This window comes from Varroa destructor, unplaced genomic scaffold, assembly GCF_002443255.2.
Source record: "Varroa destructor unplaced genomic scaffold, Vdes_3.0 BEIS01000001.1, whole genome shotgun sequence".
In the NCBI taxonomy this organism is placed as follows: domain Eukaryota; kingdom Metazoa; phylum Arthropoda; class Arachnida; order Mesostigmata; family Varroidae; genus Varroa; species Varroa destructor.
In genome coordinates, this window is record NW_019211454.1 from 10,022,726 (window position 1) to 10,035,406 (window position 12,681).

The following is a 12,681-nucleotide window of genomic DNA, read 5'->3' on the forward strand; positions in this document are numbered from 1 at the left end:
CCATTCATCGGGGCAATCGATGGATCCAGCGGCAAGCAGGATCAGGGGCATAGACAAAAATGAAAGGCTGAAAGATAATCGAAATCAGCGAAGGACATAGCTGACTGGCTAAAATGCGCGCGAAGAGTTCACGACCATATTTTTGTCCAACGACGTCAGCCGTCCAAAAAGCTAATTTCAACGTTCTTCTATAGAAAAATAAAATAAATGAATTAACAGTTCGGTATGTAGAGTCAGTTAGTCTTCTTTGTCTAAGGGCATCTGAACCGAGCTTTTAGACAAAGTTAGATAAGTATCATCGCTTTTATAGTTACACAGGCAGCAACATGTATTGAAATGGACATACGCCCTCGTGGACGGAAGGTTCGGAGCTTGTCTTCGTTTGCCTTCTGTGTACCCAACATTTGAAGCGCTCTTATTCTAAGACAGAAATGAAAAGATTCAAAAAGTGGGCCCAGCCTGTTTCTTGCGGAAACGAGTTCGAATACACATGCAAAGTTGATTGGAATTAATGACGAAAATAAGTCCATAGCTAGTCTTCATAGGTAATTTCAAGCAGCACAAAATTGTTACTTTTTTTTCCCAGTAATTTTACTAACTAGCCATCTGTCAAAAGTTCGTTCTTTGTACTATAAGTTGTCTTTTGCATCATTATCTTTTACTAACGAAATTCTAATTTGAAGTCGGTGCTATAATAGTAAAGGCGCCAATTTTTAAAATCGATTACATTCTTAGAATGAAAAACCGGAAAATTTCGAAAAAAAATAAGGAACCTGAAAGAACCGTACTTCAGACATAACACAATAATTAAGTAAATGTAGAAATTGATGCGGCCACCCGAACTTAATTGTCGTAGCGGATAATGGAACTGATAAAAGCTAAGTTTTTTTTGACGAAAATGCTATATCACAACACGCGACATCCTTCCCACCACAGTTTTTTGGGCTGTATTTTCTTGTACTGTTTCATAAAAATCTCCAGTCGAGGAAACAGAAAGCTAAGATTAATTATATTGTAACCGCATCTCCATGATATTCAATAGCGTAGCTTGACCTCTGAGTAAAACTTTCTCGTTTTTTTTTTAGAAAAGGAAACCTGACAACCTTGTTGTATATACAATAAAAAGTGCTGCCTTATTTCTTAACCTTATAGAGGCAGAAGTCTGCCATCCATCGTGCACTCACTTAGAAATTCAAAATTTAAACACTGACTTGATTTAGATATTATAGTAACAATAAGTAGTTGGTAGAGAGAAACGAATTGTAAATTGTAAAAACTTTGCTTTTCTTACTCATAGAGACATGACTGCGCTTTATTGTTATTATCTTTTTTTTATAAAATAATAACAATTTATATATAAATCGTTTTCGAGCTATTGGATTTGCGTTATAATAAAACGCAGCGATAGCAACAAATTTGTATAGTTGAGCATTAATGCCATATTTCTACTGGGGAAATAAATCATTTAGCGAATCGACAAGGTTGGATAGTTTTTAATCTAAGCTCCATTAACAGACGAAATAATACTGACGATTATAAACTCTCTGAGTGTCATAAGCACATTTCTCGTGTCTCAGATCCTCGAACAAAGAAACAAATGGCTCTGATCATCGAAACTTTTGAGAAAAATAGATAAAACATAAATAATGTGCTTCCAAACACATGTAAAGTACTTAAGGATAATGTGCGCAAATACTAAAAGGGGAAACCCTGCCTAAAGCACGTTGTCGCCATAGACGAGACATGGATGATTCTAGCTAGGAAAAATCAGGCGGACAGTGGCGTTAAATAGGAGTAAAAGCGAGTTCGGTGGCAATGCCCAGCGGATCAGACTATCTAGAGCTAATATTCCGAGATATCTCAAATTTTTGAAAAAGTGGTGCAGCAATCGACAGCTTGAGATATGGTTAAACGGCAGCCTCGACTGTGGGAACCTACCCAATCTAGCTATAGCTCCATATTGTTCTGATTTTAGTCCGTATGATTTAGATCACTTGCACAACAGGTAACAAGCTTCTAGAGGTGTGTTACAAAATGGAGAAATTTATTAATCGTCCCAATTTAAGTTCTTCCCTTCGAAATAATTCTCATCGAATACTACCTAATCGTGCCGCCGTTCACTGCAGCCCGCAAAATGTTTTTCCAACAGTTCAATCGTCGAGATAGTTCTCAGCTGGGTTAGCGATTTTTTTATTACATCTTTTCTCGTGTCGAAACTTTTTTCTCTCAGCGTTTTCTTTAGTTTTGTAAACAGAAAAAAAATTCAGACGATTAGGTATGGTGAATACGGGGGGTTGGGGGGCGACTCACATATCATAACATGTCTTTGCAAACATTGTTGTACAAGTAGTGATGAGGTATGGGCCAATACATTGCTGTCACGGAGGGCTCGGAGTCAATTGTGCTACGGTTGTGATTTGTTAATTTTCTTGACTATACTCTTCGCCTGTTGTTAGGCCCGTTCTCGAAACGCCTAAATTGTTTGTTTACTTAGATGAAGTTTACTCAGTGCCTGTTTTTCGTAGGCATCTACAATATGCGTAGCGCATTTATGCGGATGATTCCTTTTTTCATTCACGAACTAACGCACACTCGTTGTGCTGAAAATGTTTACCATAATTATAAAAAGGCCCTCTAAAATGTATTCCTTTTTGCATGTGCTCAACAGGACATCGGCGGATGATGTGAAAAGATTGACATAATAGCACATACACCGTTACGCATAGAAACAGTAGGAGTGGAGCTCATCTATTTTTGTTTCTACATTGTAAATGTTTCATGCTCTTGTTCAAATATAGCGATATCGATAATTTTTATATACTGATGGATAAAACAGCTGGACCAGAAAATTTTTCATATACAGCTCTAGCAACCGTAACATTCGCTGCAATTGTAACGACATGTTAAATTTCTTTTTTTGTTTGAAGAATTTGTAAGAAAAACAGCTTAATGAATTGATAGAGACGCCAGATCAGAGGAAGTTAATTTAAAATATATGCCTTTTAAAGGCAAACGCGTTCAACAATTGTTGTTGTTCTTCTGAGTATGCTCAAAAATGAGGTTTCGAAGATCAGAGAAAAGTTCAAAACTGATGAAACACCCTATAATAATAATCGAGTCAATTCCATCTCTACTACCAGTATTTCATAGCAATAATATGATATTACCGCATAACCGCACTGACCAGAGTTATGAAGAATTTTGGTTCTTTTATCAAGTTACACCTGGCGTATAGAACAGGTTCCGTAAAACTAGAATAATCAATCTGAGGATATAAGCAATATGATAGTTGGTGGAAAAAAAGCATAATGTTGTTGGAGCTTCGCAAAAGTCTGAAGAGTTCGGATTCATTTCTAGTTAGGCCCATTTCGGTTAAAGCGCATTCGTTCTCACTCTCTTGCTGTGCTTGATACCTCCAGAGTGATGTGGGATCGTAACGTGTAATCCATAAACGACCAAGTTCTGATTGAACGTTTGGACAGGAGGCGACCCAGGTTGGTGGGCTGATTCACGCTTCACTGCTATTCACGCAAACTAAAGTCGGCCAGCAAGCATCTCCGTCAATGGTCCCGTCCCACACAGGTTGACTAATCTCGATTCTACTCGAAGTAGCCGCTAGCGATGTCAAAGTATCGAGGTGCTGTCACAATAGCAACACGATGGATTTACACAGATACACATGGAGACACTCGTGATTTAACGTATGCCCCTATATGTAGCTGTCGATAGAGCAAGAGCGAGCTGATCGTTACCCGACGCGATAATATATTACTTTACCCGGGCCGCGTCATTTCCGGATGCGTGAACGACGATGCACTGCTGGCGGAATCTACCCAATGATGTGCCCGATTTACCTTACATGTCATTTGTCGCCTAGAGAGCCTCGCCGATATGTCATATCCGTGGCGCCTGTTCTGTAGATCTCTATTGCTCTATACCTACAAAAGATGGTGTGAAGCCAAAAAATGTCGAGTTGTGAAGTTTGGCACCGACGCACAAGGCGCCATGTTGGTGTCGTACCAATAGACATTGGTTGATGTGGCCATTGTCACTGCTTGTACAATGCTTATATTCTCTCTTGAACACGATGAATATATAGAAGTACCTATCTGCTATCAAGTGGCAGAATCATTAATAGCTCTTTCGGCCTTAACGTACAATCACATCACATGAAAGCGACGGGAGTCCTACATCAGTGGCTACGTACCCGCTAACCAATGACGTTGTTATAGATGGAATAACTATCCCATGTACTAGTCACTAGACGCGTAACGGTTCAGTAAAAACCGCTATGTAATAACATGCGCAACTCATCGATGAACCGCTGCTAGACAAACGCCGTAAGTAACGAACAGAATGCGAGCTTCTTCTACCTAAAAAAATTGATCCGCTTTTAAGGTATTTATTGAACATTTATTATGTATATGAGGCTTTTTTGCCTTGATTATTTGATGGATCACAGCGGTTAGAATAACACCCTTAGTATCACTAAAGATCATGGTAATTTTCATCATTTCTATGCGTTCGTTTGCAATAGAGCGTATACCCGTACAATATCTACCTTCATCTTTATATCCCACCGTACAGCAGGATGGTGACACGCGGTGGGTTCCTCCCTCTTCGTCGTCATTGGGTATGCTTTCGCCGCGGATTCCGAAAGTGTCATGCCATATTCGATTGGCCTGTCAGAACGTCGAGCAAGCATGTCGTCGTAAGACAAACAAAGTGAATTGTACGCAATACCGGCAACCTGCATATTGGATAGCACGCCCTGTCTGTACATGCTTATCGTAAATAAAATACACGGAGGTTCTGCTTTTTTTTTTCTTTTTTTTTTTTTTTTTTTTTTATATCCAACGTCAAAAGAAGCACTACCAGCCTGTAGAATGTGATGCTTAGATTATTGTATATGCGATGCTGAGAGAAAAAATTGATCATAGATCACTCTTTGATCAGATAAAAATGTATTTAGTTTAATCTGAAACGTTCGCTCTAGGTTTAGACAAGTACAGTTCGATCATTGTATTTTTGTTTGTTTACTAGCTGTCAGGGAACATATTGACTTATTCTACTGTTAATTTTTTATAACTATCGCTAATAGTTGTAGCAACCACAGATTTACCTTCCTTCAAGTCCGGGGTAATTGGTCACACTGATGACCTCACATCAATTGGCTATAATTTTCTTACTGTTCGATACGAAGTAAGCGTGTTTATTCTTCCACATGATAGTATTATGTCGCTCTCCTAGATTTCAACAACCTCGTCTGGCTTGTGCTCGTCTTGGCTTGACCATTTAGACTGTCTGTCAGACGCTGCTTCGTTATAAAGACATGACAAACATATGACTCCATATATATTTTCTGTTTCTATCTTTAAAGGGCGTAGCAATAAATAAGGATCTAATTGTATTGTCGGTGTACTCACTAGTCTTTCAGGTAAAACTAGGTCAGTGAATGCCTGAGATAAATTTTAAGCTTCACAAGTAATGTCATTAAAAAACTTTTTTTTTAATGACAGCACATTATCGTTTTTATGTGAACAACTCCTTAGGATCAGCTCTGCTTAAATACGGCATCAAGGACTTGCCCTTCCGAAAATCTAACCGGGGTGGGTCTTATCCGGGCTTACCTGGAATTTTTTATCATGTTTTAAAAAGCACTCGAAGTTCGCGTTCGTTGGATCGAATGCTCGCGCCACTTCGCCTTCGGCATTGAATACGCAATAGCAAAAAGGCCAATGAGACAGTGCTTCGCGAAAACTTTAGCAAACTATTTAGGTCGCCCATAATGGTACCAAAGCGAACCGCTGCCAACTCTTTTAGTGTGTTGAAATCTGTCGGTCCTTATTTGTTCTGTCTGTTTCGGATCCGGTATTAAAAATGTGTTTACTACATATTTGGCTGGACTTATGATCCGAAAAGCTTAAAAGGTACCCGAATGGCGAGTTCTTGAGCGATGAACGAGTAGGTTGCTTTATCATCTAATTCAGTCACTGGCCTGAATAACTTGATGGCGATGATATTCTTTGTGAAAACCCACTTTGGTACCATGCTTGGAGCGTGGATGCACAAAACAATGGCAATGGAAATACTGTGTTTATGGGGCGAGCCGCGTGCTGGAGAAGATGGCGTCGCGAGGGTCAGTACAATAAGCACGGCGCCGAATGACGCCTCACGTGTAACAGTATTTTAGCCAGAAAATTCAGATGATGAGGTCGCACGTCAACACAATTGCACTGAAGCTGAACTTGTTAGAGAGGAAGCTAACGTTGATTTTCGCGCGCACTGATTTGGCGATCTTTTAGGAGGTACACAGGAGTAAAGCTGCGTTCGCGAAGCATAAGAAGGATGTCGCATCAGGCAACGAGGCGGGTGCATAGAGTCATTTTCGAGCTTTCATTGTTGTCAAGAGCTGCTGTTTCGATGAAATTTATTGTCTGACAAGGCAATACATGGATCTTTTCCGGAGTGCAGGCTTGAAGTCGGACCATTGGGATCGCTAGAAGCCTGGAAATGTTTGAAAGGCTGCTTACAGTTAAGACTTTCGCCAAGGTAACGGGAAAGGCCTGTTGCCACGAAATAGGAAACTTCTGGACGTTTATTATTCGAGCGAATAAAGTTTCTCTGGAAAAAGCGATCGTTTAAGAGTTACGCTTACCAATAAATACTCATGCTAAGAGAATGATTAGTGCTAAGAAAAAGCGCACTGTCTGTTCACTGATATGTCTCCCTTTCAGGTGTTTCTGGTAGGATACAATTATAGAGTTAATATGGAAGCACCGTGAAATGTCACGTGCTACAAATCTCAGAAGAATAAATATTCAGCTACGCAATGTTTCCACGACCAAGAGTTTCGTGAATATAACATGTCGAACTACTCGGCTTCATCTGCAGATGCACTAATTATACAGGCCTACGTTTACTCACCTGGTCCCAAAATAGAACCGTGCCTCTCACAAAAACTTTAAAGCGCATGCCGTCTGTAAAGGACACTGAGCCATGCGCAGTTCGTTTATTGTGCTACAGGTTGCAGTCAGACTCAGAACGGTCCTTACCTACTCTGATCGTATAGTACACTTTGTATGTCGGGATTTGGGTCCATTCTCCGCTTTTATACAGCCCATCTGTGAAAGCAAATTATACGACGAGCTGCCTTGGTAAAACTTGATCAAGCTGGCACTTTTGGGATACTGAAACCAATTAATCTTCCCCATTTGGAAGATAGTCAGAATTTTCGGGGGCCATATAAACTGAGCGACCCGCTCCACTTAGCGGCAAGCTGATGTTCTCTTCTCTAGCTAATATTTTCCAACTAGAAGCATCTAGTACTGCTACCATAAACGCTGTCGGATCCTTCTCGACCAAATCCTTAAAAGGCCATGTTGCCTCCGTTTCGAGCACATCCAGGACCCGAAAAGCTCTTCGTTCATCGATGCGCTGGCTCAAAGACTTGCAGTAATATCGGTTAAGGTTATCGACGTCTTTTGGATAAGACTCGGTTCAACCATTTCCATCTATCGTCCGGCTGCTTGCATTTACGAAAGAGAGTAGGTTCTTTAGACGTCTAGCTTTTTAATTGACGTTACGGAGAAGAGTGGAGTAAACTCCCTGATATTGCAGGTCCTCACTCATTGAAGTACGGAAAACAATGTTCTTCGATCTGCCCGACACACGTAGGCATAGTCTGTCTTAATCCACAGTGTTCGCCAAACTGGTTGTCAAGAGCGCATTCTAGTTGGGAGGGACCGTTTCCTTAATTCTGTTGAATTTCGTATACAGTTTTGTTGATCAAACTTACGGACGACAGTCGACCTTGTTTCCAGAAGGACACGTCATTCCTTCTGCAACAGCTATGCAACAAGTTAGCCTTTTGAGCCGGCCTTTCTTTGACATGCCACTGAAAAACCGTCACTTCTAAATCTGTGACACGTGGCTAATTGTGAAATGACTGGGGGCCCTAACGCAACATCTCTATAATCCTAACTTTAGAACATTCTTGCGCAAAAATAGACAAATTTTCCGTTCTACAGGAAAGTGCTAATTGTATTATTACTAAGCACTGCGTCCAGACAAGGGCATTGCCAATTTTTTTTTTCTATAAAAAAAGACGCGCAGATATTCTGGCAAGTTAGAAAAGATGAACCAGTGGAAAAACCAGCCCAAACTTTCATTTTTTCACCTCTAGCTTTACGGAGCCCTTAAGATTACACACAGCAATGACAAATCACTGGAGTTTCTCGAAATCTAGCTCGCAATATGAAATTCGGGTTGTCCTAAATTGTCATAATAAAAAAGAACGGAAAGAGACAATCGGGGTGTTTCGACTAAATAATTAGAGCTTATTTACAGAAATAAGTAAAGGCAACTCAAACTATGTTATACCGCAAAACATTTCGCACTATAGAAATTACTGTAATTAACCCAAAAATAGTCTTATCGGTACGCAGCGATTTTGAATAGAGACTACCAGAGATGATTTGTGTAAAAGCCAGCTTCCATAGAAGCTAATGGTTGTGAAAGGCGAGTTCGCTCTACCTAGAAGCGCGAAACATTATCGGCCATGGATTTCCGCTTACGCCCCTGGTTACTAAATGTGAGTGGTTGGACAAGTACTACGAAACCATGACTTAGATATAAGCACTACGCAGCCAATATCTTGAAATTGCTTCTGCTATTAGGAGCAGGAAAAACCATTCCAGCAGCCTGAAACCAGAGAATCTGAGAGGGCCAATGATAGATCTGTTTCCCATTCGACGTTAGGTCCAAGCAGGATCAAGGTCTCGTTTTGCCTCATCGGATTTCGCTGCATTACACTTCCTTTTGCTCCTACGCTTGCCAGTGCCTCACAGCATAACGCAGCACTGCATTGCTGCAAACGACAACTTCCATACATTATTTCTCATATAGTGTATGAATCTCTTTGCTACATCTCCGGCGTGAACGTCCTATAGCTCTTCTGATGCCCATCAAGCTCCATTCGCAGGAATCGCACGATGCTATATGACAATTGTTCTTCGTTCCATCCATTGCTATCGTCCCCCTAACACTGCCTGCCGTACCGGACGTAGGGATACCCGTACTGTTATGACAGACTGTAGCGTATGCATACAGTAGTATCTCCACTTTGTCATACAGCGGCTCGAAGCTTGTTCCTTTCCCTCTCTGTCATCCTAGTGGGTGGACTATAGGATGATGATTGTACGGGGTTTGATTGTCAGAGACTTCGCTTGGTAAAGCACGATAAAGCATAAAGCCAAGTCAAACCAGCCAGCTTGACTCGTTGGTAGTCTCTGCTCTTGCTGCACCGCAGCACTCGTCCAGTGTCGTTTGCTCGCCTTCGCCTTCGTTTTTTCTTTTTCTGTTCCGACGTTGATGAAGCACTACGGCAGAGGCGAAGTTGAATCGTCCGTTTGTCGGTTCGTTTTCGAGTTCCATTAGAAACAGCGGGAACGGCTCAACAGAGTCAGAAGGGCCGTTCACCTCGCTATTGTTCCTCTGTACAGTTTCAGCAATGTTGGGCGCTGCTGCGGCGCAGAGCATCAGCAAGAGGCCGCGATGATGATCGTTCGCGCGTACAACATCCGGTGTGTTATGCTGAATGCTGAATACACGACACGAACTTGAACGAAGATATAAGGAGGGGGAAACGATGAAGCTATGGTTTTCTTCATTTGACACTGGAAAGTCGAGACCCTGGCGGATCTTTTGGGTGGTAAAGTGGGGAACGGAATAATCAGCTGGAGGCTTCAAATAGGAAAAAAAAACTCGCAGGAAAAGAAGGGTACATACATGGCACTGGCTGGCACTAATTCGGTTTAAAATTACCTTCTATGGATGGCCTTTACTATATAACATGTTTACCATACGTGAGAGCATTTTACAACGCATATTTGCTGAATGCAGCATCTCTATGTTTTTGAATGAATTTTTTTTCCGCGAAACGAAGAGTGTCTGCGCCCGAATTCGAACGCAAGCCACAACGTATCCCCTAAATGAGCAGCTAAATTGGCTACCATGGTGATAACGGCTGTACGCAAAAACCTATGCATATTCTACGTCAGCAAACAATATATTATGGAGTAACAACTATCTTGAATAGGTTGATCGTGGTACAGGCTTGGTAATCGCTATCCATATTGTGTTGTTTAAGTTTGATATTCTATAAAATGTTAGACAACTACCAGGACGAATGAGTAAATCAGATTTGTTCGGTCGACGTGTAGTATCTGTGTATATTTCGTTAAAAGGCAGCAGCTGTGTTAAAAATTCTATCTTAAACATAACCTCTTTTTTGTTACGAACAGACGCTTTTGATTCGCACTTGAGATCGAACCTAAACACTATTTTGGCTACGTTTAATCAAAGTTGAAATCTTTTAACCTACTGAATTTTTCCAGTAAAAGTTATTGATAGTGGATTCAACATACCCGTTTTTCAAGGCTTTCTTTAATTTAGAAACAGGCTCGAAGACTCTGATCAAATCTTCATTGATACTCAACTGGTGAAGTTTCTATAACTAGGTAGGCAAGTTTGTCAGATTTGCGTGTAGTATATTCCACTTTATTTTCGTAGGCACGTTTGTCTGCGCGATCCGACCTAGCTTCTGTTCGTTTCACAGGCTAGGCCCTGCCATCTTAATCGGATGTTGTTTTTGATAGAGAGGGCATGTGCGTCGCAACGACAGCAGTGACATTTACCATGTTCTAACGCTGGAATTGATTAACAATAAAAATAATATAAGTTCGAACACTATAAACTTCTCTAGCACTCAGTTATATATGATTACAGTCATTTGGACCTCCTAATGGACCTCAAATGTCGTTGGAGAGAAATGGTCGTCATACGGTACCCGGTTGTGCTGTTACGGGCATAGCTACGTATGGACAATACTTAGATGGAATTTTTATTTAGATGGAAGATTTAATGTTGATTTGCGCAGAGTGATCTACAACTACATTTCATTTTCGGCCTTTATATAAGGTACAGGTAACCTGTCTGTGGAAAGTCAATTTGTTATGACATGTAGGGAAAGAAGAGCAAACTGCGGTTTCATAATCACCGGCGGCTATTGTAAAGCTACCTATTAGCTTATGGGCTGACCGATAATGGATTAGGCTGCATAAATGTCACGATACCGCATCAGCCAGTGTTGAAGTGAGTACCTGTAATGGAGCATTAGCTAAAAGTAAACTAGTTACTTTTAACTTAACTAGTGAGTCTTGTATGGCACCATAAGTATTGTACCACTAGTCAGAGAAACGTTTATTTTACTTATTGTTTGCCAATGCCATAACGTAACTCGTTGCTTGTACTAATAATGTTATTATGATAGTAAGAAGGAGGAAAGTATAGCAGGCTGTACGCATCCCCTATTATGACTAATAAGAGAGTCCCACTGTGGCAAAATACTGCGGTATAACATGCTGTGCATAACATTAATGCACAGTTACCTACTTCAGAATCCAAGGCTCTATCAGGTTTACAGTGATGACGATGATTTATGGTTTTGTATTACGCTTTGATCCGTATATACTGAACGTACGCTTCCTTTCCAACATGTTAATAACTTTTTTAATTATTCTGGAAAATGATACGGTAAACACTTTTTCTAATGTGCCCCCCATAAAAATGACTATTACAATGAAGTTTAAATAATAGCTTATTTTTTTAGATTAACGTAGTCGAACTCAGCAACAGGACAACAGCGGCATATATGTACCGGTAGGCGGAGAGTGCAGCTATCAATTGCAGAAATAACCGTTCGTAGTTGAATTGTGTTTAAAAAAGCGTCCAACGATGTTAAGCCGCGTTTGACCCCATGTTATGCTGCTCGTATCTGCGTATTGGGGTGCCTCTTCGTCTATGTTCCGATCTGTTACTTGTCTTATCTGTATAGGTGTATCATGCAAATTCAGATCAGCGCACGCCGGACAACAAACTTAAAAAAGAGCCGGGAACGAAACCTGATTCGATTGCTGCTGCTGCTGCTGCGGTCCTCCTCTACGATCGAAAATCATTGAATCCCGCGATCGCTCCCAAATGGCTGGCCCTTGGGGTTTATGTCATTGTGCGAAAGCATTCCTAAAGGTAGTCGTTGGCCTCATCAGCCCCCGGCCCCAGTCGGTTGGACCACAAATAGACGCGCTCAGTGGCCATACGACAACAACGGCCGGCTACATAAGACACACACGTACACAAATAACGATAGTCTTACGGAGATAATGGCAGTGCTTCGTCGTCTCTCACAGGTGCGACTGCTCTGGCCAGGTATTGGGCACACTCACAAGCAGGCCTTTTGCTGGATTCTTCATTTGGCACTCTCTACGGTGCTGTTTGTAGTCGCGAATTATGACTTGAATTGTCGTAGGGTCCTGGCCTCACTTTCAATCTACTTCTGTACCTACCCATTACATTCCTTCCCTCTCTTTATAAAGTGACTACTATGAACCTATGTAGTGCTCAGCGAGCGTATCCGTCTTAAACCTGTTCATCAGTTTGGAAGGACATATCGACCGGAGTGCGCGCGGACTAGCCAAGAGAGGGGCCAACCGAAGCCGTTTGCTTCGCTGTAACGCGCGTGCCGCTGCTGGCCGGCCAGCTCATTGATGACGATCGTGATAGCTCCATTGCTGCTGCTACTGAGACAAGCAGTAGTAATGAGGATGGCCTGAACTCGTGTTG

The 12,681-nt window shown here is 41.3% G+C and overlaps 1 long non-coding RNA gene across 1 annotated transcript; it reads left to right on the top strand.

Moving 5' to 3' along the window:
• The first annotated feature begins 3,543 nt into the window (after nt 1-3,543).
• LOC147758227 (uncharacterized) lies at nt 3,544-4,821 on the top strand. Its single transcript, XR_015319106.1, has 2 exons — nt 3,544-4,340; nt 4,538-4,821. It is a non-coding gene; the product is annotated as an uncharacterized LOC147758227 (long non-coding RNA).
• Nucleotides 4,822-12,681: the final 7,860 nt, after the last annotated feature.